Source organism: Eptatretus burgeri, chromosome 11 (genome assembly GCF_056783735.1).
Source record: "Eptatretus burgeri isolate ZD-2024b chromosome 11, Ebu_testis_v1, whole genome shotgun sequence".
Classification (NCBI taxonomy): Eukaryota; Metazoa; Chordata; class Myxini; order Myxiniformes; family Myxinidae; genus Eptatretus; species Eptatretus burgeri.
The window spans coordinates 76,826,622-76,850,735 of NC_140971.1; the positions used below are offsets into that span (position 1 = coordinate 76,826,622).

Below are 24,114 nucleotides of genomic sequence, written 5' to 3' on the forward strand. Positions count from 1 at the left end.
AATTAACGAAAAGAGGTAATGGATTATATCTTTCTAATAAATAAATGAGCATTGATGAGTGGTTGGAAAAATTTGGAAAGAATACAACATCAAATTTACAACTTGTCAAATATTGTAAGAAATTAAAAATTCATAATGTGGTTATTTGTATGAGAGATGAATTAACAAATGTGCCGAAACATACAAAGAATATTATTATGAACTTAGAAGATAATAATGGGAACAGTTCTCATTGGGTTTGTATTTTTAATAGTGAAGACAAATATTATTTTGATAGTTTTGGCCTTCCACCACCTGTTGAAGTTATAAAATTCTTACAGAATGGTGTTTATCAAACATTTCAAGTCCAAGAATTAAATTCCAAGTGTTGTGGTCAATTATGTCTATATGTGTTATTTCAACTCAACAAAAATAAAAAATTTTATGATATTATTTTTAATCTAATATAAATGACTTATGTTGGTGAAGATGGTTCTATCTTTGGTGTATCTCAAGAACTGGATATTGATTTATCAAATTATTACACAAAGGCACAGGCTGAACGACATAAATATAATATATCCAAAAATATTAACATGAAAAATGCTTTTAAATTAAAAAATTATCCAAGCCCGACTGACGCGAATGACTTGGTGAGATTAAGCGATTTATCACAATATATATCCTTAAATAAAACAGCCGTGTATTCCAAAGATACAGAAGTGTTGATATTATCTCCAGGTCATACAGAATTCACAGTTCGAATTAAAATAATTTTTTATAAAGAAGGGCGTATCGTTTGTATGAGAATAGAACAATGGGGGTATGATATGAATGATTTAGGGTATAATTGGTCATTTAAAATTAACCTTGAAGACCTGGAACAATTAAATCAGTCTCGTAAGGAAGAATATTATCCACTTGGTATCGAGAATGAGTTTTGTGGGGCTACGATTAGTAAACAACAAATAAAAGAATTTAATAAGGGTAAATATAACAATGGTTTTGCCCTTGTTTATCTCATGAAAACAGAAAAAACAGGATTATATATAATAAGTAAGGAAATACAAAATGATTTAACTATGGGAAGATGGGGAGGTGTTTCGTGCCATAATATTATTCTAACATATATTTCTAATACATAAATGACAGCAAGAAGGCTTCAAGAAAATTATCATTTCTGTGTCCAAGCATACCTTCAAGAAAAGGGTATTCGGTATTTTAATAAATATGTTCTACAACATAAGAATGAGGTATTTTCAATAAAAGATTGGCATTATGCTGATGTTGATAAACCGACAACTTTAGATTTAATTAGAATGTTAAATAATGAAAAAATTATAAAGTTAAGAAAAGGTAAGGCTCTTTTAGAAATTCAAAAGAAATTTTATTGGTTTCCTGTTGTAAAAAAATTATTTTCGATGCAGGAATAACAAGAAATCCTGATGAATATATGTATAATATTCTATGGGGTGTAAGCGATTCAAGGATAGTAAGGGATGAGTAAGGGGTTGAAGAAGAGAGGGAAGAGGAGGAAAATGAGAAGAGAGAGAAGGAGGAGAGGGAGAAGAAAGAGAAGGAGGAAAGAGAGAAGAGAGAGAGAGGGAGGAAAGAGAGAAGAGAGAGAAGGAGGAGAGGGAGGAAAGAGAGAAGAGAGAGAAGGAGGAGAGGGAGGAAAGAGAGAAGAGAGAGAGGGAGGAGAGGGAGGAGAGGGAGGAAAGAGCGAGACAAAATAAATATCAAAATATGGAAACCAGTGAGATTCAAAAAAGATTGGTGGTATTACAGAAAATAACTCAACCCACCGAGGAGGAAAACAAAGAATTGACAAGTCTATTGGCAATATTTTCTTCAAGACTATTGACATCATCAAGCTATTCATTTTAATTCAAGTTTTTTCTTAAATAAATGGAGGAGAGAGTGAAGGCATTTCTTAGGATTCTTTATGTTTTAAAAATTAAGATTCAAATGTGCATGTTGGAAACCAAAAAGGTTTTTGCACTCTGCAGGACTTTTTCACATAAATAAATGAGTTATTGTCTCAAATGTAAAAAGAAAACTAATACCAAAAATATTTCATATATTAAAAGTAAAAATAACAGGGTGATCCAAAAAGGTATATGTTCGGTGTGTGGTTCAAAAAAAAATCAATTTATCTCCAAACACAAACTCGGAGGAGATATACAAAAGTTTTTATCAGGAAGTAAATTTACAACAACTGGAATACCAGGGGAATTACATCTTCCAGGGTATTCTTTCTGTGGTCCAGGTACAAACTTGGATAAAAGATTAGATGAGGCAGACAATCCTAAATCCTGGAGTCAGCCTATCAATAGAGTTGATGAAGTGTGCATGAGACACGATATTGATTATGGGAATACCACAACGTTGGAAGAAAAGCATGAAGCCGATAGAGAAATGTTGTATAATTTGTCTCTGATACAAAATCCAACCTTGAGAGAAAAAGTTGATCGGTTCATTGTGAAGAAGATGATCAGTGCTAAATTGAAACTTGGGCTTGGAAATTCAAAAAACTTATAGGCTCTAATGATGCCATTAAGACTGAAGAGCAATTCGCTGATGAATTACATAAACCAATATTCACAAAGTTTCAGAGAAGGAAAGTTTATTCCAAGGAAGTAGATTATATCTGGTCTGCTGATTTGATTGAACTCAATAATGATAAGGGGTACAAGTATGCTTTAACCGTTATTGATTTGAGGAGTAGATATGTGTGGGTTGTCCCTTTAAAAAACAAAACAGGTAATACTCTTATGTTAGCTTTTCAACAGATATTTAATAAAAGTAAGAGAAAACCTCGAAAATTGTGGACTGATGAGGGTAGAGAGTTTTATAACAAGACATTTATGAATTTTCTAAAAAATAACAGTATTACATTATACAGTACCTTTAATGAAGGGAAGGCAGTTGTTGTTGAACGTTTTAATCGTACCTTAAAAGAGAGACTATATAAAAAATTCACACAACTCGGTTCACAACAATGGTCATCTTTTATTCAGGATATTGTGGATAAGTATAATGACACGATTCACACGTCAACAAATATGAAACCATCAGAAACATTTACAAAATTAAAATATGAAAAAGAGATTAATGTCAGAAAACCTAAGTTCAAAGTTGGTGATATCGTAAGAATATATAGGTGGAAATCTCATTTTGAAAAAGGTTTTACTGAACGATGGACGAAAGAACTTTTTAAAATTGTTGATGTAATAGATACGGTTCCTCGGACTTATAAAATATATGATTTGGAAGGGGAAGAGATTTTAGGTTCATTTTATTCACAGGAATTACAAAAGACAAAACTAAGCAGATAATACTCATGGGAGCAATGGGTTGTCCCTTCACTCCCTCCTACTATACACCTTTGTGGACACTAGAGGGACAAGTCCGAGGTGTATTACAGTATATAATGTGTGTCAAGGGGGACGTTCTTAGATCTGTGAACCCCAAACACAGAATCCTCAACTGAATAGTCAAGGCTTAACTTTTGTTTGTTGATGTGTGTGTGCGTGTGTGTGTGTGTGTGTGTGTGTGTGTGTCAAGGGGGACGTTCTTAGATCTGTGAACCCCAAACACAGATTCCTCAACTGAATAGTCAAGGCTTAACTTTTGTTTGTTGATGTGTGTGTGCGTGTGTGTGTGTGTGTGTGTGTGTCTCAACCCTCACATTCAAAATCTCAACCCCAACCCTCACATTCAAAATCTCAACCCCAACTCAATCCTCGCCCAACACAATGTCTTTTTCAAAATGAGATTTCCACATATATATATATATATATATATATATATATATATATATATATATATATATATATATATATTTTTTACGTTTTTTTTTTTCTCTTCTTCCAATTCTGTCTTTTAAGGCTTTCAGGTTTGATGACGTAGAAAGGGGGAGTAAGCCTGCACTTTCTTCCCAGAACGAACAATGTATATTTTTTATGTTTTTTTCTCTTCTTCCAATTCTGTCTTTTAAGGCTTTCAGGTTTGATGACGTAGAAAGAGGGAGTAAGAACTTTCTTGATAGGTTTAGATTCCAAAGAGTGGTAGCATTTCAAGTCTTCAAAATAAACCCAACTTTCCAAGTCTCCAAGGTATAACCACATTCCTGTTGAGTTTCCAAGATACGTATCACATTGTGAGTTATCAAGCCAGAACCCACATTTCAAGTCTCCAAAAATATAACCATCTATCCAAGACTCCAAGGTAGAATCACAATTTCCAGAAATATAGTGGGTTTCAGTGATAGATCTCACATAGTATAACTGTGGATCATCAAGGAAATCTCCATTTTTCCAATTTTTATGGGTTTCAGTGATAGATCTCACATAGTATAACTGTGAATCATCAAGGAAAACTCCATTTTTCAAAATGTCTGAAAATTGTGAGTCTCCAAGGTAAAACTTGTATTCTGGCTCATCAAGGTATAACTTGTTCAGGGGGTATTGTCTTGATAACTCACAATGAGTACTATTGTTGCAAAACTCTTTTTCAAGATTTTGCTGGTCTCCAAGGTATAACTCTTTGGTTGGGTCATCAAGGACGAACTCGTTCTGTAGGTCTTGGTCGCTCATAAGGTCTTCAACCAAGCCAACAATTTCACCCCAAGTTGTAGCAAAAGCAGTATTTTCATTTTGTATTTCAGATACAATTTCCTGTGAGAGAAAATAATAATGTATTAATTAAGTTATTTAATTATTAAACGAGTCGATGTTTAAAAGGAACTAAAAATAGGAAAATAAAAATCTTACCTCAACAGATAAGAGGTTTGAATCCAGTTCATCAACTTGAAGGTTTAGTTCCATACAAGTCAGAGAGTTCCAAGGAACCCCAAAGTCATCCCACTCAAGGTCTTGCTCGTTCTGTCGGTCTTCAACCAAGCCAACAATTTCCCCCCAAGTTGTAGCAAAAGCAGTATTTTCATTTTGTATTTCAGATACAATTTCCTGTGAGAGAAAATAATAATGTATTAATTAAGTTATTTAATTATTAAATGAGTATGCTTCAATCAAAGTTTGAAAATAGGAAAATAAAAATCTTACCTCAACAGATAAGAGGTTTGAATCCAGTTCATCAACTTGAAGGTTTAGTTCCATACAAGTCTGAGAGTTCCAGGCAAGCACACAGCACACCATTGCCAGCAAAAAAAAAAAAATGTTTAAAATGGAGCCTGGGCTTGAAGCTTTTATAGGGAAAGACTGTTGGGTGTGGTTTCCTGTGGAAATTCCCTGGTGGAATTTCATAACATGCTGGAAACCATTTCATAACATGGAAACCATAGAAACTGAAACATGCTGGAATTTTCTAGTGATTTCTTTGTGAGTCAGAGATGAACTGGAAATGATGTAAGAGTAGGTGGGGCTTAGCAAAAGTAGGCGGAGCTTAGAAAAAGTGGGCGTGGCTTAGAAAAAAACCTCATGAAAAGTGGGCGGGGCTTAGCAAAAGTGGGTGGGGTTTATAAAAAATCCACAGGGAAGTGGGCGGGGCTTAGAGGAAAGTGGGCGTGGCTTATTGAATACCTTGTGGAAAGTGGGCGGGGCTTAAAGAAAAGTGGGCAGGGCTTAACAAAAAATAACCTGTGGCTCAGGAGGTGGTCAAACAAGAGCATTAAGAGAAGTTTATCATTTCGTAATGGCACAAAAGGGGTATCTTAAAAAACTATAAAGATTCAAATGTTTTGTTTTTCAATATTTTAGATGGGGATTATTGTGCAAAGAAAATTAAACTATTGAAGGAATTTGAGAATGAACAAATCTTTATAGGTTCAATGAGTGAGCTGATCAACCTCCAGGTTAAAAGGGGAGACAAATAAATATACCTTGGGATAGCCTGGTTATATATATATACAAAGCCTGGTGTTGGCTTAGTGGTTAGGGTGGCGGCTTGGGATCCCAGTGTCCTGAGTTCGAATCCCGCTCAGCTGCTGAATTAACACCAGGGGGTTGACTCAGCCTGTCATCCTTCCGAGGTTGGCGAAATGAGTACCAGTATACTGGTCCCGGTGTATGCCCCGGTTAGAATAGGTGTACCATATCCCTGTGTTGTAAGAGGTGTCCAGGAAGGGCATCCGACCATAAAACATTGCCTCACAAAAAGCCAAACCCCTGCACAGCAGGGAAAAACGGATAAAAAGGGGGTTTATTTTTAGGGAAAAAAAAAAAGGGAATCGCTGAAAATCCCCCATTCATTTACATGGGGAAAAGTGAGCTAGAACCAGTATATTCACCCTACATATATATATATATATATATATATATATATATATATATATATATATATATATATATATATATATATATATATATAATTACCTCCGCCACCGAAGGATGCAGGTTATGTTTTTACCCCTGTCTGTCTGTTTGTTTGTGAACAAAATATCTGAAAAGGTTGTGGGTGGATTCGGCCGAAACTTGGTGGACAGGTTGGGTGTGCAACAAGGACGAATTGATTCAATTTTGATGAAGATCCGAATCCGGATCCGGATTCTAGAATTTTTAAAGTGATTCGTCACCATTGAGAGATGAGGCTAAAACGACATATGGCAGGATATCTGAAAAATACGTCATGGACGGATTCGGTCGAAACTTGGTGAGTGAGTTGGTTTGGTGACAAGAACATGCCGATTAAATTTTAGTTCAGGTCCGAATCCAGATCCGGCCTATCGGTGGGATACAAAACGTAAACTAATCAACTTGGCGGAGGTATGCGCTCTACCCAGTGCCCTTCTAGTTGTGAATGCATTTAAACCCTTCTCATGAACGTCTCAGCGAGTCTTCCACATCCTGTAACGTAAACAATCATCTGTTCCTGTCGTGGTCATTTTTCTAAGTCTTGCAAAGAAAAACAAAATCGTTCAGGGTATATTCGGCAGGGTACAGGGTATGGGTATTCACTCGATTTAGCCACTTTGGTTGAGATTTGTACGCCTTTAAGAGGATTCCAGACATTTTGATCATTGAAGAAACCCTGTGATAAGTAATTAAAGCCCCATGCTTGGACACAATGAACCAGAATGTGAGAAAAATGGACCGATTCAGCTTCGCCCACAAAGCAGGCAATATGTTCACTTACATGGACATCCTCCTGTAATTCCTGTTAAACATAATTATGATTAAATGGTTCACCAATTTTCACACGTCTCCCGCTACTTGGAGTAAAAAGGTAGAGGAAATGTGAACATATTTATTCCACAATTTCTGGAGTATTCCCAGTAGTAATGTGGGATGTGAGAGCTCGTCACAAATCAATGTGAAATATCTCTTATGGCAGACAAACAGACAGACAGGGGTAAAAACATAACCTGCATCCTTCGGTGGTGGAGGTAATTATATATATATATATATATATATATATATATATATATATATATATATATATATATATATATATATATATATATATATATATATATGCACATATGTATACACACGTGTATAAAGAGTCTTTCTACGCAGGTTTTATTTAATTGAACAATAGTATACTTAGGATTCATATATGGGATTAAACAAGCTCAAATGAGCTGAGATCCTCATCCTCTTAATGGTGACGTCATAAAAACGAATATGACGTCATTGTGATGTATCAGGTTTGCGATCAATTATCTTTGCTAATGCCCGGCTTGATTCCCGCAAACAGAATTCAAAAAGCTTGCCTAGTTTCGGAGATAAGTTTTTTAGGCGATTTCCATCAGCGGAGATATTTTGACGTCATAACTTTTTTTCTAGGAGGAATTTTCAAAATCGGACATGGTTACTGTCTGCGCAGGGTATTTTTACATACATATATATATATATATATATATATATATATATATATATATATATATATATATATATATATATATATACATATACATATACACACACACACACACACACACAAATGTATAATTTGGCATTATATATTGGGTTGTCGATGACACATTATTTACTAATTACACTTTCCTAATTACACATAGGATTACTTATTGATAGAAACATTCAATGTTGGTGCTTCGTGGCAATGATTGTATCTCATTCGGAGAACCTTTTGACCTCTTCTCGTGTATGACCTCGTCATTGTTCGTTTTCCTCTGTCTGTAGAAACTTTACAGTGAAAAAGGGGGTGATGTAATTATGCTTATTGAGTCGGCCAACCTGTGGCTTTTGGAAAAAGGACAGAGTGAATGCACACTGTGGTTGCCATGGCAACCATAACAAAGCAGGCAGACATATTCAGTGACTGTGATGCTTTAATTCATACCCTCTGTGGCAGTCAATGCCTCTAAATCTTTTCAGTTTTCCCCATTGCAATGGGATTGGAAATAGAATGCATCCCCCACATCTTCACTCATATGGCAGATAACACAAGATTCTCATATGGATCACAACTTTGTAATATAGATTTTCATATGGAGAATCTATCTTTATTTAATGAAATGCTTGTTATTTATTCCTTTAAAAGCTTTTTAAAAGCTTTCAAAATGCTTCACTTTCCTTATTTCTGCATCATGAGGAACCCACATGTTTTTAGTCTTCTTCCACTTCATTATGGTCTGTTCCTCTTCTTCTTCTTCTTCTTCTTCTTCTACACAGGATTATTTTCCAAACCTGTTTCTGAACTGGCCTCACTTAAGGCAAGAAGCGTCACTAGCCGACAAACCAGGCGGGCCCGGGCTTTGCTAACCTACGGCTCCCGTTGGGATGCTGATTTGGCTTGCTTGTCTTGGCCCTGGCTGGCAGTGGCTGTCAGGGGGTGGAGGGCCATGATCGAGTCTGATTACGCTGATGGTGTCCCCCACTCCTATTTGATCAAGCATCCGATCCACACTCCCTTCGGAGGTTCAGTTTTATGCTTTCTGGGGATGCCAGACGATCGTTGAGATTGAATGACGACCTGTTGGGCCACGGTCTACATTCTAATGATGGTGCAGATCTAGTGAAGTTCTGGCAAATTTCACCAGGAACCATGGCAGGTCTCATTGCGAAGCAGCTTCAGCAGCTCCGGAGTCCGGACCCACTGGAAATCGGCCAGGGGAGTTGATCCCCAAGCACCAATCCCCCGGATCCTGGAGGCCTTCACAGCCTCGAGTCCCATGCAGTGCTCTGACCCAGGTGCAAACTCGGTGCCAGTGTGCTGAGGGAGAGGGGAGGAGTTCCCTGCTCCATCTTCTTGTGGGAATGGAATAGGGGGTTGGCTCAGCTAACCCTTGCAGCGGAACTGCGGTGGACCTGGTGGTCTGGCGGTGCTGGGGTGGACCTATATACCAAACCTGAGAAGCTTGGTCCATCAACCCTCCCCCCGTACCAATACCACGATCTTCCTCATACCTACATCAAAAATTATTTCCATCAATCCCATGATATTTGTCTCTGTATATCCATTTTGGGAATCTTGGAAATTCCAGCTTGCAGAGGTTGTCTGGTCACGACAATCAAATCCCCTTCATTTCTTTTAACAGTGTAAATCCTCTCCATATCAGTACCATCCTCCACATCTCCTACAAGCCTGTGTGTTTCCAACACCACCCCTTCTGTTTGTCCCTCTATTCAGCATCCCTCCACTTCATGTCCCATCTTTCTGCATCCCCCCTCACCCCAACCTCTCAAAGCTATCCCCTCTCTCCACTCCCTCAAAGCATCTTGCTCACCCTGCCCCTTCAAACCACCCCCCTCATCCAGCCTCCTCAAAGCCTCTCCCTGTCACACACCCTCTCAATGCCTCCTACCTAACTGTCCCTAACTGTGTGAAGCAAAAACATCCAAGGCTCTGCTCCAACATCACAGATCTCTCAATCCAGCCACTGCTAACATACCAGACATCATCTGTTTAACAGAATCCTTCCTCCTACAGGATGTCTATGACTCCTTAGTGTCTCTCCCCAGTTATTGTCTCTTCTGATTTGATTGGCCTGGACCACGCCTTGTCGGTGAAGTTGAACTTTACATAATTAACTTAATTTATCACTTTCTGTGTACTAATCTTAAACTTCCTAACCACGAGGAATACCTTTGGCTGTGACTTTCCCTCCACCCCCACCTCTTGTTTGTCTGTGTGTTGTACCATTCTCCAAATAATGATGACTCCATCTACATGTCTCTCTCTCTCTCTCTCTCTCTCTCTCTCTCTCTCTCTCTCTCTCTCTCTCTCTCTCTCTCTCTCTCTCTCTCTCTCTCTCTCTCTCTCTCTCTCTCTCTCTCTCTCTCTCTCTCTCTCTCTCTCTCTCTCTCTCTCTCTCTCTCTCTCTCTCTCTCTCTCTCTCTCTCTCTCTCTCTCTCTCTCTCTCTCTCTCTCTCTCTCTCTCTCTCTCTCTCTCTCTCTCTCTCTCTCTCTCTCTCTCTCTCTCTCTCTCTCTCTCTCTCCCTCTTAGACAACATGGACCAAATTTTAACCACTCATCCCAACTCTCTCTTCCTCATGTGTGGTGATTACAGTTGTCATCATGCAAATTGGCTGAAGTATACTCCGTCTCTACCCCTCCCCTCACTTCAAATGGCACCACAGCAGATATGTGAGAAGGCTGAATGCTTCAATTCTGTGTTTGCTTCCAAATATCGTGTCCTTCACCCTTTGCTCTCAGTATCCATCCTTCCCTGTCATACCCAACTGCTCTTGGACTATATGTCTTTTGCACCTGAGAAGGTGGATAAGTGTCTGATAACCTTCGACTCTGATTCTGCAACTGGACAGGATGGCATCAGCTCACGTTTCCCCCAAAAAACTGCATTTCTGTTCTTGCACAACCTCTGTCTGCCATTTTCACCCTATCATTTGCCATAGGTCATCCTCTATCTGCCTGGAAGTCAGTCAATATCACCGCATTACATATTCAAGGTGCAAAAAGTGATCCCCATAACTATAGACCATCTTCCAATCTTACATCTATTCATCACCAAGATCATGTAATCCATCATCACAGTTAACATGATATCCTTCCTTTTCTCCAACGACCTCATCTCAGATCATCAATTTGGATTCAGACCTGGTCATTCTACCTTGGAAATGCTGCTTTTACTCTCCCAACAATTGATAGTGGCCCTCAATGTCAGACATGAGATCAGGGCTGTCTTTCTGGACATATCTCGAGCTTTTGATACAGTCTGGCATCCCAAATTGCTCTCCAAACTCTCTGGCCATGGCATCCAATACCAACTTCACAATTGGCGAACTGACTTCCTCTATTCTCACTGGCAACGAGTGGCTCTTAATGGGATCCCCTCCTCCCCCTGTCAAGGCTGGGTGCCCCAAAGCAGTGTCTTGAGTCAATTCCGATTCCTAATCTTCATCAATGATCTCTCTGACTGTCTGGAAAATCCTTTATCTATTTTCTCACAACTCCACCTGCTGCCATGACATCCCTCATCCTTCAGATAGGTAGGTACCCTCTTGCTTCTCTTCAGATATTAAATATGTATTTCAATCCTGAAAAATCTTACACTTTTACGATCTCTCTTCAAAGGACTGTCTGGCAAATCCTCCCATCTACTTTCTTAACAATCCTCTTGAAGAAGTTCAGTTGTTCAAACTCTTAGGTCTCAACATCATTGATGATCTTTCTTGGGGAAACCACATTTCAAAGTTTGCCTCCAAAGCCAGATACTGACTGGGCATCTTCTATCGTACAAAGTCCTTCCTTGGCACACCTGAACTCCCATCCACCACTCGACCTTCATCCACAGCTTCATGGAATGTTGCTCTCCCCTCTGTACTAGCTCCCTTGCCTCCCATTTTGCTCAGCTTGCTGCCACGGAAACCAAGGCCTTCAATAAAATTTCAATCTCCCACATGAAGCTGAGTGAATGGGCTAATCATTTTCCCATTGCAGATAGGTCAGTGGTCTCTCTCTTTTACCGCCTCCTTTCCGAAACCATCGATAATTTTTGAGATATCATTTTTGGCCCTATCTCAATAGTGAAGAATCACTTAACAAAAAAAATTCTAGTTGCCGGATCCAGATCTGGATCTTCACCAAAATCTAATCAATTCGTCCTTGTCACACACCAAACTGATCCACCAAATTTTGTTTGAATCCATCCACAACTGTTTGAGGCATCCTGCTCACAGCCAAACAGACAGGGGTGAAAACATAAGCCCCATCCACCTTCAGTGGTGGAGGTAATGAGCAAGAAGGAGGCAATATCATTCATAGTTGATCAAATCACCACGCCTCTGGATGACAGCTGCCACATCGACAATGAAATTGTCGATGACTCGGTTGAGAACTGGAGCTGGTACGAGGCTGATTTCCCATCTGATGTTATTATTCAACTCCTGCAGTATGTATGGGATGTTTTCATAGACCTTGGATTTGAGGGACAACCCACCAGTGTGACCACTCCTCATTTTCATAAATGCCAAGGTGAGCCAATGAAAAAAGCCAAGAATTCACAAGGTTTCGGAAAAGCGATGATAATAGAAAACCTATATGCCAAGAAAACCAAGATGCCAAGGTGAACAACGAATAGCCAAGATCTTGTGAAAAAAGCCAAGGAGTGGTCACACTGCAACCCACAAGTAGGAATCAGGAGGCGACAGATCCAGGGAGTAGGGAGGTCATGGGTTGTCCATCCCGTTGAAAAATGAGTTAATCACCTGGGAAATGTCATCTCAAAAACTCCAAAGCACCATGAGACAAGTCATATGCAGTGGTGCACCATCTTTCTGGAAGATGACTTAATTCATAATGATGTCTTGCTTCCTTCTCAGTGTTGAAAGAAATATTCTCTGCTGCAAGTTCACGTATCTAAATATGTTGACTGTCACTGTCTGTTCAGCTTCGTTCTCAAAGAAGAAAGGTCTGATTATACTGCAACATGTGATTGCACACCAAACCGTTATAGTACAGGCATTTTAGCAGAAATATTTGGTCAACCTCATACAAATTGCAACAAAAGCAAACTCAACAGATTTTGGTTCCTGAATATGTCCTCAGTGACAGAAAAAAGTCCTAAGGAATCCTCCAGGGGGAAAGTCCTGAAATCATGGAAATCCAATATGGCGGCCACCTGGCTTCGGCGAAAATGTGAAAATTGTAAAGATTGATATTTTAAAATGTAAATATATGTTTTTCTGCATTCTAATTGTTTCTAGTTATGGTCAGTATATTGATATACAAGAATAATTATAAAAAAAGTGAAATGTATTGAGTGTAAAATAAAAAATTATAGCTTTTTTGTCCAAAAATGTCAATATTTTTCCCCTAAAAAAATATTTTGACTTGAGAAAGTTTGTTCATATAAGAACATATGTATCCCCAGGCATACATACTATATCTTTCCAGATACAGGGACATTAGTAATATCCTCTGGTGAAAGAATTAACACACAATATTAATTTTTATTGAATTTATTTCCATTTTCCTACCCCTGCCCCCTTAATTTGAAATATGTGCACTTTGTGCGTATCCGGTCCAAACAAAGGATAAACGCCTGGCTATAGCGAATACATTAATAGGATTAAGACAAATTCTGATTTTAAATACCATAGCTATGTTTATTTGTTAATATAACATAGTCAGTTCAAACTTTAAAACAATTATACTCATTCTGGATTTTTATTTTCAGGCATGGAGGGACCTGAACGGTGTGCCATCTGCAAACAGGATGGAGGAGGCCCATCAGCTTCAACTCTAACAGAAAAGGGGTGTTCAGCCATCAACCAGGCCAGCAGCGCAAGGAAAGACAGCATTCACACTGTACCTGGGGAAAGGGTGCACAAAGACTGCTGGCGTATATACTGCAACCCACATCAGATAGCCAGGGATACCAGGAAAGAAGTCAAAGGCCAGTACAAGCAGTGATAGACATGTACTTAGGTCATCTGAGCAGGGGTTTTCTTTCAACACTGATTCCCTTTTCTGTAGTAAACCAGCCAAGTTTGGCAGGAAGCGGAAGACGCAGGATGTGCTTCAGGTAAGGACAATTGAATTGAAGGACACGCTCCTGGCAATATGCCGCGAACGAGCCGATGTTTGGTCAGATGCTGTGAAGGCACGGATTCTGCATGTACATGACTTGCACGCAGCAGATGCAGTTTACCACCAGACATGCAGTGTTAACTTTCGCACAAATAAACAGATACCAATAGCTCAGATGACGGACACCGAAGAATCCAAGAGGACAAAGCTTGGACGGCCTCGAGGCGATGAGAAGACAGCAACATTCTTGCAAGTGGCAAGATATCTTGAGGAAAATGATGATGAGCAGATCACCATCAATGATCTCATTGACCTCATGACACAGAAACTGGCAGGCACTAACCACAAAGCGTACAGCTACACCCACATGAAGGCGAGGCTGTGGGTACACTTTGGTGACAGGATAATCCAAACTGCGATCAACGGCAAGCTGAACGTGGTCACCTTCAGGACAACAGCCAGGGCAGTGCTTCAGGAATATTACAACAACCAGCAGCAGGAAAAAGACACTACTGAAGAGAAAATCAAGCTTGTACAGGCCGCTGCCAAACTCATCAAAGAAGACATTAAAACCATTGAAACATCCCATGAAGTCTACCCATGTGGTGATGACCTGCAATTGCAAGAGGCTGGAATTAAATACTTACCAGATACTCTGCTGGTACTGCTTGAAGGACTGTTTGTGGGAAAGAAAGATGGTGTTAAAGTGGCTTCACTCGGGCAAGCCATAGTGCAGGCAACTAGACCCAGAGTCTTACTGGCACCACTGCAGGTTGGGTTGGGTGTGCAGCTATATCACCACTTCGCATCACGATTTCTCATTGACTCCCTTCATCATCACGAGTTCTGCTGTTCATATGAAGAGGTGCATCAGTTTGAACGAAATGCTGCTCAGTCACATGGAACAGACATCCCTAACCTGACAACAGAGTTTGTGCAGTATGCAGCTGACCCATTCCACCAAGTGAGGTATTGGGGTGGATGGTATTGTTGGGCATGCTGGAATTGAAGGGTGAGGATTTTTATTTCATCTCCTTGGCCCGCAGATTTGTGCAGTATTGGTTGTCCAGATATGTTGAAGTGAAGACTCCACCACGGTATATCTGAAATGGTCTGGATATATGGACCAGAACTCGGCAATATCGGGTTAAGTTTCGGGTCAAGGAGGATGGCACAGTGACCCATATCCCTAATGGGATAATCATTTACAAATGCAAAAGGTATCCATCACTTCCAGAAAAGGATAATGGATCCAGTTGCTGCAATTACATTTGAATAATTTTTTTTGTCTAAAAACAAAACAACGAATGTCGGATTCTTAGCACTGCCAAATTAACGTAGCCTTTATTAAGCAAGTAACCACAATGAAAAAACAACGTGATGTACCTGAGCTGCTCTGGTGCCCTTCCACCTGTCGCTTGCAGAAGCTGTACCCTTCGCTGCTGTACCTGCATGTGGTAACATTTATAAAAGCAGGTTTAAAAAACATGAAATAAAATGGGGGATGGCAAGGTTTTCCACATTCCATTTTAAGTTTCCAGAAAGGAATCCACTGTAACCAAGCCAAATTTCTCATTTCACTCTTTGTACAGAACACAAGAAGCCCTCACCTGCTGTTTCAGGGCCAGCAGCTCTGCAGCCTGAGGATCCTGGTTCACAATTGGTTTATTTTTTTATCTTGCGCGCACGGTCTGCATAGCGAAGAGAATTTGCAGTTTCCTCAAGGTTGGCATCAGCTGGACTGATACATGCCACCATCAGCGTGTGACTGTTGCCACCAAGAGAATCTGTGGGCAAAGTGCAGTCGGTGAGAAAATGGAGTTCAGATGACGACGGACTGCATTGTGCGGGTCAAAGAGAGCATCACCTTGCAACATGCGCGTGAGCTTTGAGTCACGGTATGGAATGTGGTTCTTCTTTCCCGAATCCTTTCCGAGGGCACTGATGACCAGGGCCGGATTTATGTGTTGCGGGGCCCTGGGCCCTAGAAGTACGCGGGGCCCTCTCAGGGCCTCAGCCATTTTCACTTCATATATGCTTATAAAAGTATTCATATATAAATGCACCAACCTAGGCTGGGCAAAAGAAAAAACCACGGTTTATGTGTAAAAACATGTATTTCAGAAACTACTAGTAACAAAAGTTTATATACAAGAAAAACCACTATGGATGAAAACAACGGAACAGAGAAAATAATCGCAAAACCAAAACGTGATGGTATCATCTATTCATCTTAAATCTCAATGTAGAAAGTTTTTTTTGTCGTTTTTGCAGATATGTTTGCATCATTGCACACTTTGGGGTAATTGCTACAATATATTTGCGAGATGTTCAAAACCTACAGAATCTTGTAGCTTCTTCCTGGCTTTGATTCGCGGAAAGTCCTCGATTGTTTCGCGTGTGCTTACTCTCCTGAATAGTTCGTGTTCAGCACTCAGTATGGCCAGCGATGCCAAACGATCTTGGCCGATCGTACTACGCAGATAGTTCTTGATCCTTTTCAATTTTGAGAATGATCGTTCTCCCGTACAGTTCGTGACAAACATTGACAGGTATACCCGCAAAGCTATCTCCACGTTGGCGAACGCTGCCACCATATCGTAGTTGTGGATTGTGGAAAACAGTAGTTTCAGACAATTTTTCCGAGTCTTCTGTCTGCATCGTCTTGAGAAATGCCTGGAAATGTACAATTTCCGAAACTAGAGAAGGTTCCAGGTCGTTCGGGTAACTCTTGACCAGGTCTGCAGCGGAGTCGCGGAGCTTATCCGTCTGCATGGTCGTTATTTCTGAAAAGAATGAGAAACGTTGACGGAGTGTTCCATAGGCCTTGAGGCGATCTCCTTGTGATGTTGTTAGCTGATCAATGATGGGTATGTAGGATGTGGTCCTGAATCTCTCTCTCTGGGCGGTAACTGGGTGTCATCGGCACTGTCTACTTCATCATGATGTCGCTTCCTCCTTTGAACACGTCGCCGATCGTCTTCGTACTCGCTATGACCACATTTATCAATAGCAATATGTTCAAAGTCGTCGAACCGTTCCTGTAGGTCCTGTACGAACTCTGTCAGTGATTCGAGTAGTTTCACTGCCGTGTTCAAATCGAGCCCCGGCTTCTGTAACTGCTGACTTGTCGCGTTGAACCTCTTTAGAATTTCCTGCCATGTTACGAGCAGAATCACCGTCTCAAGTTTTTCCAATTCCTTCAGAATAGCAGATGCCTCATTTTTGGCCTCGCGTTTAGATGTTCATCCATTGCAAGATCGTCAAGTACCATGATATTTTGCTGGAATCCATTGGCCAGTGCTTCTACAGCATCTGCACGGGCCGACCACCGTGTATCTGACAAGCACCTGACGACTGGCACGTGTTTCAGTGCATCGCAATGTTTGCGCCAACGATAGGTTGACTTCACAAGATATACATACAGCCGTTGAACGATACCAAACAGAGTCACAGCAGCCGTGCAGCACTCAGCAGGACACATCCCGATGAGGTTGAGAGAATGAGCCATGCAAGGAACAAACTCGGCGAATTCGCAACGACTTTTTAGGTGCGCCTGGATGCCGCGGTATTTTCCAGACATGTTGCTGGCGTTGTCGTACGATTGACCGTGACAGTCAGAGATCGGAATTTTGTTCGTTTGGAGAAAATCAAAAACTACGTCTGCGATCTCCTTTCCGGTATGATTCAGTAAGGGCACGAATGTCAAGAAACACTCTACTGGCCCCTCTGGCAACACGGAGCGGATGGTTAGACATAGCTGGTCAGTGTGCGATACGTCCGGAGTGGAGTCCACCGATATGGAGTAATATTTGGCCCTCCGAACTTCCGCTACAATGGCACTCAGAACTTTTCTACCCAACACATTGATTAGTTCGTTACATACTGTCGATGAGAGGTAGTTTACGTTACCGCTCCCTTTGTTGGCATGTTTATGGAGATGTGCCGCAAGGAAAGTGTCGTACTTGCTCAGAAGCTCCATCACTCCCAGGTAATTTCCGTTATGTACCGAACCGATCACCTCGTCGTCACCTCGGATGGGCAGACCATGTTCACATAGAAACATGAGGACATCCACGCACCATCGCAGCACTTCGTGCCGGTGCCAGTAGTGCTGTTCTTACTCGTACTGATGAACTAGTCCAGCGTTAACGCGGTGGTCGTAGTTAAACATAGTCGTAGCTCTGTTTCCCTTCGCGTTGTTATCCTGTTCATTGTATAACCCGACTGTGGCTGTTGTACTCTTAAGCCAACTTGTAATTTTGGGGAGCTTGTTCCGTTCACTTTCGGCTGCTATGCTTTCCTTCCGCTTGGACGCACCAGACTGGTATTTTCTTCCTCGATCACGTTCACGTTCCGCCATGGCTCAACCAGGTCCACACAAAGGCAGTTCCTACAATAAAAAGCAATATTTCAGCAGTTGACACCGAACACACCTTAATAATAATAATAATCGAGATATATTAACGTGGATTGATAAGAAGGCTTGTCGAGTATCTCCACGGCTCAGATTATTATTGCGAGGTGTGTCTCTCTGGTGGAGGAAACCGGAGAACCCGGAGGAAACCACCGTGTCTCAGCCAAGACACATGATTTACATATGCCACCGGTAGGATTCAAACCCACTCCGCCGAATCCATATAGAGGTGACCAGCCAGCAACCTTACCACTCTGCCACCAAGACACACCTTATAAATATAACAAAATATTATCCGGTGTGTAAACTTGAATTACACAATTTAGTATAACCACCCCAGCAGTACGTGCTGCACAGTACATAGCAAACATAGTGTTGCGAATTCGCGCCCGCCAGCGTGCGGACGGCCACGTAACTCGGATCGCGGCACGTAGCCCACCGGACAGACAATTCGGTCGTGACCCTCCGGGAACTATCGCCCGGAGCCAGTCACGGGTGGGCCTTTTGACCTCACCACAATCGTGCCAATCGGCCACCCGCATAGGATAGGGCTGTTCGCCAAACTCGACCTACCTAAGTACCCACGCGGATGGTAAACCGGGCAATCGTACCTCGCCGCAGGTCGACTCCGGACACGAGCCGCTTGGGCGGCCCGTTCCGTACTATCGGGATAACCGAGTGGTGTTATCGTCGACCTCGACGGTTCAGATTATTTACAGGGCGTTTTGCACCCACTACGAACTCTTTACGTGAAGCAGGATGGAGGGTCAATTGGAGAAAAGACGAAGCGAAACGGGAAAACAGTTCACACAATGCACATTTATTTCCCGGCACACGGAAAGCACGTATATACAGCCATACAGTCAAAATGCACATATAGCAATTAAAACAAAAAAGCAACAACGACGCAGAGTTAATACCAACTACGCGCAGACACGGCAACACTTATACAACTTTACTTTACAGATGGCGCCAACACACATTTACACAAAAGAAAAGAAAAGAAGCCACCCTCATAGACAAGGGGGCAGACAGGCCTGTAGGCCAAATGTGCGTGTGACCTGGAGGAGCGGCCAGGTCCGCGAGACCGGGGGGGGGGGGGTCCGACCCAGGTCCTCGTGACGTGTTGGCGGGCGAGCCGCAAATGTGGCCGCGCGGCTGTGCCCCGACTCCGTGCTCCTTGGCGGGTGTCGTTGGCATGACGTTTGGAGTGGGGTGGGAATGGGGCCCCCTTTTGCACGATCTCAGCGCGGGGGAAAGGGGTAATTGTTGATGCCTGGGGGAGGCAGGTGGCTGGCTGGCTTTGGTCTCGCGATGAGACGAGCAATTCCCCACACCATGACCTCGTTGCCGACCGCCGTCCTTCTCGCCTCAGACCTGAGCTCCCTAGCTTGCAGTTCCACCGCGACGCTTCTCCGTTTCGCACTGTCCTCACCCGACCAACCCGACTCTCTTTTCCAAAACTCTCTCGGCGACTCCAGAACCCAACTCACTTCATTTGCCTTGCGCTCGCCTTCTTATAGGCTGGCAGGAGCAGCTAATATGCAAATATTCGGATCAGAATGACCTCGGGGGCGGAGCCACGCTCGCCCATTGGTCGGAGGAAACGGGGGCGTGAATCTCCCCTGATCCTAGAATTTGCATATATCGACTTCACACACACGCGCCTGGAGGCGGGGCCAAGCCGCCCCGCGCTCGCTAATTGGACGGAGGAAAAGTCAGCGTGTAGCGTTTTTGATCCGAATTTTCCCTCGGAAAGGCCACTATTTGCGCTCGCGGCTCGGTGAGTTCGGCACCAATCGCCGAACGGGCCCGAGACAGCCCGACGTTCAGTGTTCACACATGGTGCGGGAATGGCCGTCGAAGGAGAGAGGTGAAGGTGGTGGAGGGTTTTCGGTGGTGGTTTGATGGTTATGGTGCCGTTTGGGAATGGCGGTGATGCGATGATGTGGGAGCGTAGATGGTGGCGGTGGCGTGGTTGTTGTGTGATGGCGGTTGAGACGTGGTTGGTTCAAAATAAAGATAGAACAGAAAAACGCCGAACTCAAAGGATCGCAGCCCGGATGAATCACATTTATTCCCTCTATACAACGGGTTTGGGCTAACTACACATGTACTTAGAGATATCTCACCTGCGGGCCCTTTGTGGTGTAATGCGAATTTCCACAGCCATAACACTAGATTCAGGGCGGGCGTGTAATTTTGCAAAAATGAAATCGAGACGGCCATAGCTTGCTGGGATTGGGAAAACCCTCACTTTTTTCGTGTGACCTATTTCTGTGGTAGACCTTAAGATTGTGCTCTTATGATTAGTGGAAAGGAAAAAAAGTAAGTTCAAAGTTGTAAAATAAATGATAAACATAACCAAACAGATGCCAAATTAACAGGGATATTGAGTATTTGTTTCGTGATTCACTGACCATTTACACAAACGAACTAGATTTTTTTTCACAAACAAACAAAAGGGGGAAAATAGCAGAATTTCTTGTAATCTTTGCGTTTGCGCGGGGCCCCTGGGAGGCGCGGGGCCCCTGGGAGGCGCGGGGCCCCGGGCCGTGGCCCTATGGGCCCTGCCCTAAATCCGGCCCTGCTGATGACAATCCCCAAGGAAAGAAGGCCAGGGTTGATGTTAATTCCCTCTTTGAGAAGATCACCCTCAGCTTTGGTCTTCTTTTGATGCTCTGACCCAGCAAGATCGACTAAGTGAAACTTTCCACAACAGTAGCTGTCATTTTCATGCCCAACAAAGAAGGGTGAAAAAGGAAGCAGAAAGTACAAAAGGTTAAAGACATGTCAGGCATGATAGCAGCCAAAGGGCAATACCTTTTACCATTCCTCAGTTAGATGAAAAAAAATATGTTCTTGCATGACACTCACCGTTGTGCTCCACGCTTCTGCTCCACGGAGATTGTGAATATTGCATGCGAGCGGGACGACACTGCATTCATAGCTGTTGAACCCACAGATCGAGATGAATTCCCCTTCTCAAAGCATCTTACCATGTCCTCAGCAGTGCAAACAGTTTTCTCCGTCAAACCGGCCACCTGGGGAAAGTTATTACAACTTTTAAACAGAATCAAAGAAAAATATTGCCATTGGCACACACAGAGGTTTTCAAACTTTTTTTTAGTGGCGACCCAATTTCAGAACCTCTCGACATCGCGCGACCCAAAAGATTCAAAACCCAATTCATAATATATAAGATAAGATTTCATATGACACAAGAACATTTACTGTTTACTTTATTCACCATCGTCATGTTTTCATAGACGAGTAAACGGAGAATAGCCGACAGTATCCAAATAGTACAGTTGAATGTTTCAGAAGTTTAGTCCGAATGACATTTAGATACATCAGTAAGAAGGATGAGCCTGTTTGTCAGAAACCAACTTCTCTATTCGTGGAGAAGTAGATGACAATGCCAGGATCATATCATGCTCCATTTCTAGGCGATTTCTGTACTTTGTTTTAATCACCACCATGGTGGAGAACGACTGCTCACAAAAGTATGATGAAGGATATGGCATGAGAACCTGATGGCGCGCCGTGACAGGGTCGGGTACGACGGTAGCATGTTGCACCAGAATGTCGACAACGAATTTGTCCGCGCAAGAGCCTGTGCTCCTGAATCCTGCTGGAGCTGTACAAGCTCTTCCTGTGCTGTATCATCTTCATCAGCAATCGAGTCCAGTGGAGCCGTGAAAGGGTCCCGAACCACAGAAAAGGACTGCACATCCAGCTCAGGGAAATGGTGCTCGAACTGTTCAATGGGCGACCGAAGGTGACGTGCTATTTCCCCAGAAAGACTGTCGAGCTCAGTATCATCGTACTGGCAGGTCGTTAGATGCTCCACCAGATGGGGGAAAAGGCTGAAGCGCTTAACAGCTGCTTTGTCTGCCAGTAATTTTAGAGTCACCAGAAATGCGCTCATTTTGTCGTGAAAAATCATGAGGTTGGCGTCTTTGTCTTGGAGGAAGCGGTTGAGGACATTGAGATGTTCAAAGATGCCAACGAGATAGCACAGTTCTGACGGCCAAGAGTCCGACTCAACAACGCTACCCATGCCGTTTTCCCTTGTGTGCGTAGGAACTCCTTCAGTTCATCTTTGAGCTCGTAAACGCGCAGAAGAAGGTTTCCTCGAGATAACCATCTGACTTGAGTGTAGAATAGTAAATTCTTATGGTCGGCATCCTTCTCCTGGCAGAATAGCCTGAATAACCTCGTGTTGAGGGCGCTCGATTTGATGTGATTCACCATTTTTACGACTTCTGAGAGCACGCTCTGCAAGGTTTCTGGCAAAGTACGAGAAGCGAGCGCTTCTCGGTGAATCATGCAGTGTACCATGGAGGTCTGAGGAGCCACCTCAAGCAGTTTAGCCTTGAATCCAGAACGCACTCCTAACATTGCTGGCGCGCCGTCTGTTGTAGAACCGAGCAACTTTCCGAAGTCCAGATCATGGTCACGATAAAACTGCTCTACTTTCCCAAAAATGTCCACGCCTTTGGTGGTGGCCTCCAATGGTTTGATGAGCAGAGGCTCATCGACAAAGTTATCAGCCTTGATGAAGCGGACCCAGACGATGAGTTGCGCGTACGATGCGATATCAGTGGACTCGTCCAACTGTATGGCGTGCCACGGCGATTCCTTGATCTTCTGTACGACCTGAGCTATTACGTCCAGACTCGTATCTTCAATTCTGCGTTGGATGGTGTTGACAGAGAGGGGTATAACTGTCAGTTTCTTCGCCGCTTCCTCCCCAACCATCACAGATACCATGTCCTTTGCACATGGCAGCACGAGTTCTAACGCAATAGAGTGAGGCTTTTTAGTCTTGGCAACATGGAGCGACACTCGATATGAGTTCTCTAATGGCCGAGAATTGGTCTGATGGCATGTACCCTCTCTGTCAAGACGCGTATTCTTGAGTGCAAGAAGTTTCCTCTCCAAGAACGCTCTCTCCTTATCCTGATAAGGCGCATGTTTTGTAGTCAAATGCCTCTACAACTTATTTTGTTTCATAGACTCCGAAGAAAGCACTTCAAAACAAATCACACACTGAGGCCTCTGTGCCCCACTTTTATCCACCACGTAGTAAAATCCAAGGTCCAGAAATTTTATGCTGGAAAGAACGTTCTCGAGATTTGCTGGTGGCCGGTGCTGCCATCACAAATAAGGTATCGAGCCGTACGTGGAGACGGAAATAGACGTTCCAAGCGTCGTGGATCCCATTCCCATTCCAAGCGTCATGTTGCGCCGGTTCCCATACTTTGAACGAACCGTTTATATTACATCCCGTAAAAGTGAACACCAATCGAAAATAGAAAAAAAATTTCACTGCAAGCAGACACCCGCGACCCCACAAAATTTGCTCAGCGACCCCACTTGGGGTCGCACCCCCGGGTTTGAAAAACCAAGGGCACAGACCACAGCCACACAACAAACATCTTAGTTAAACAATCCCAAGTCCAGACTTGCCTTTATGCCCCCTTTGGCATCTTCTCTGATGCTCAACACTCGGCGGTCTTTTGAATTGCACAACAAATCAATGATCTCTTCATTGTAAATCTGCAACAAATAAATAAATAATAATAAAAAAGGAAATTTCAAGTTTGAAAGTTGCCGAGAACAAAAGTTTCACAACCACAAAGCAACCTCAATATTTTAAGTTACCTCAAGGTATGAAACTTTGAGCACAAATTCTGTTTTGGATCTTTGAGAGATACCATCGAAGAGATGGTGTATGACACGAGGAATAACTCCAACTTCATCATCATCATCCTGAGTGGTTGCGTAAGTCCCC

The 24,114-nt window shown here is 42.5% G+C and overlaps 1 pseudogene across 1 annotated transcript in view; it reads left to right on the forward strand.

The window, feature by feature from the left end:
* Positions 1 to 24,114, forward strand: part of LOC147017421 (uncharacterized) — a 55,419-nt pseudogene that overhangs the window by 17,411 nt on the left and 13,894 nt on the right. The window contains exon 2 of the transcript XR_015049765.1: positions 13,545 to 14,866. The product of XR_015049765.1 is annotated as an uncharacterized LOC147017421 (transcript). The remainder of the gene's footprint in view (positions 1 to 13,544; positions 14,867 to 24,114) is intronic.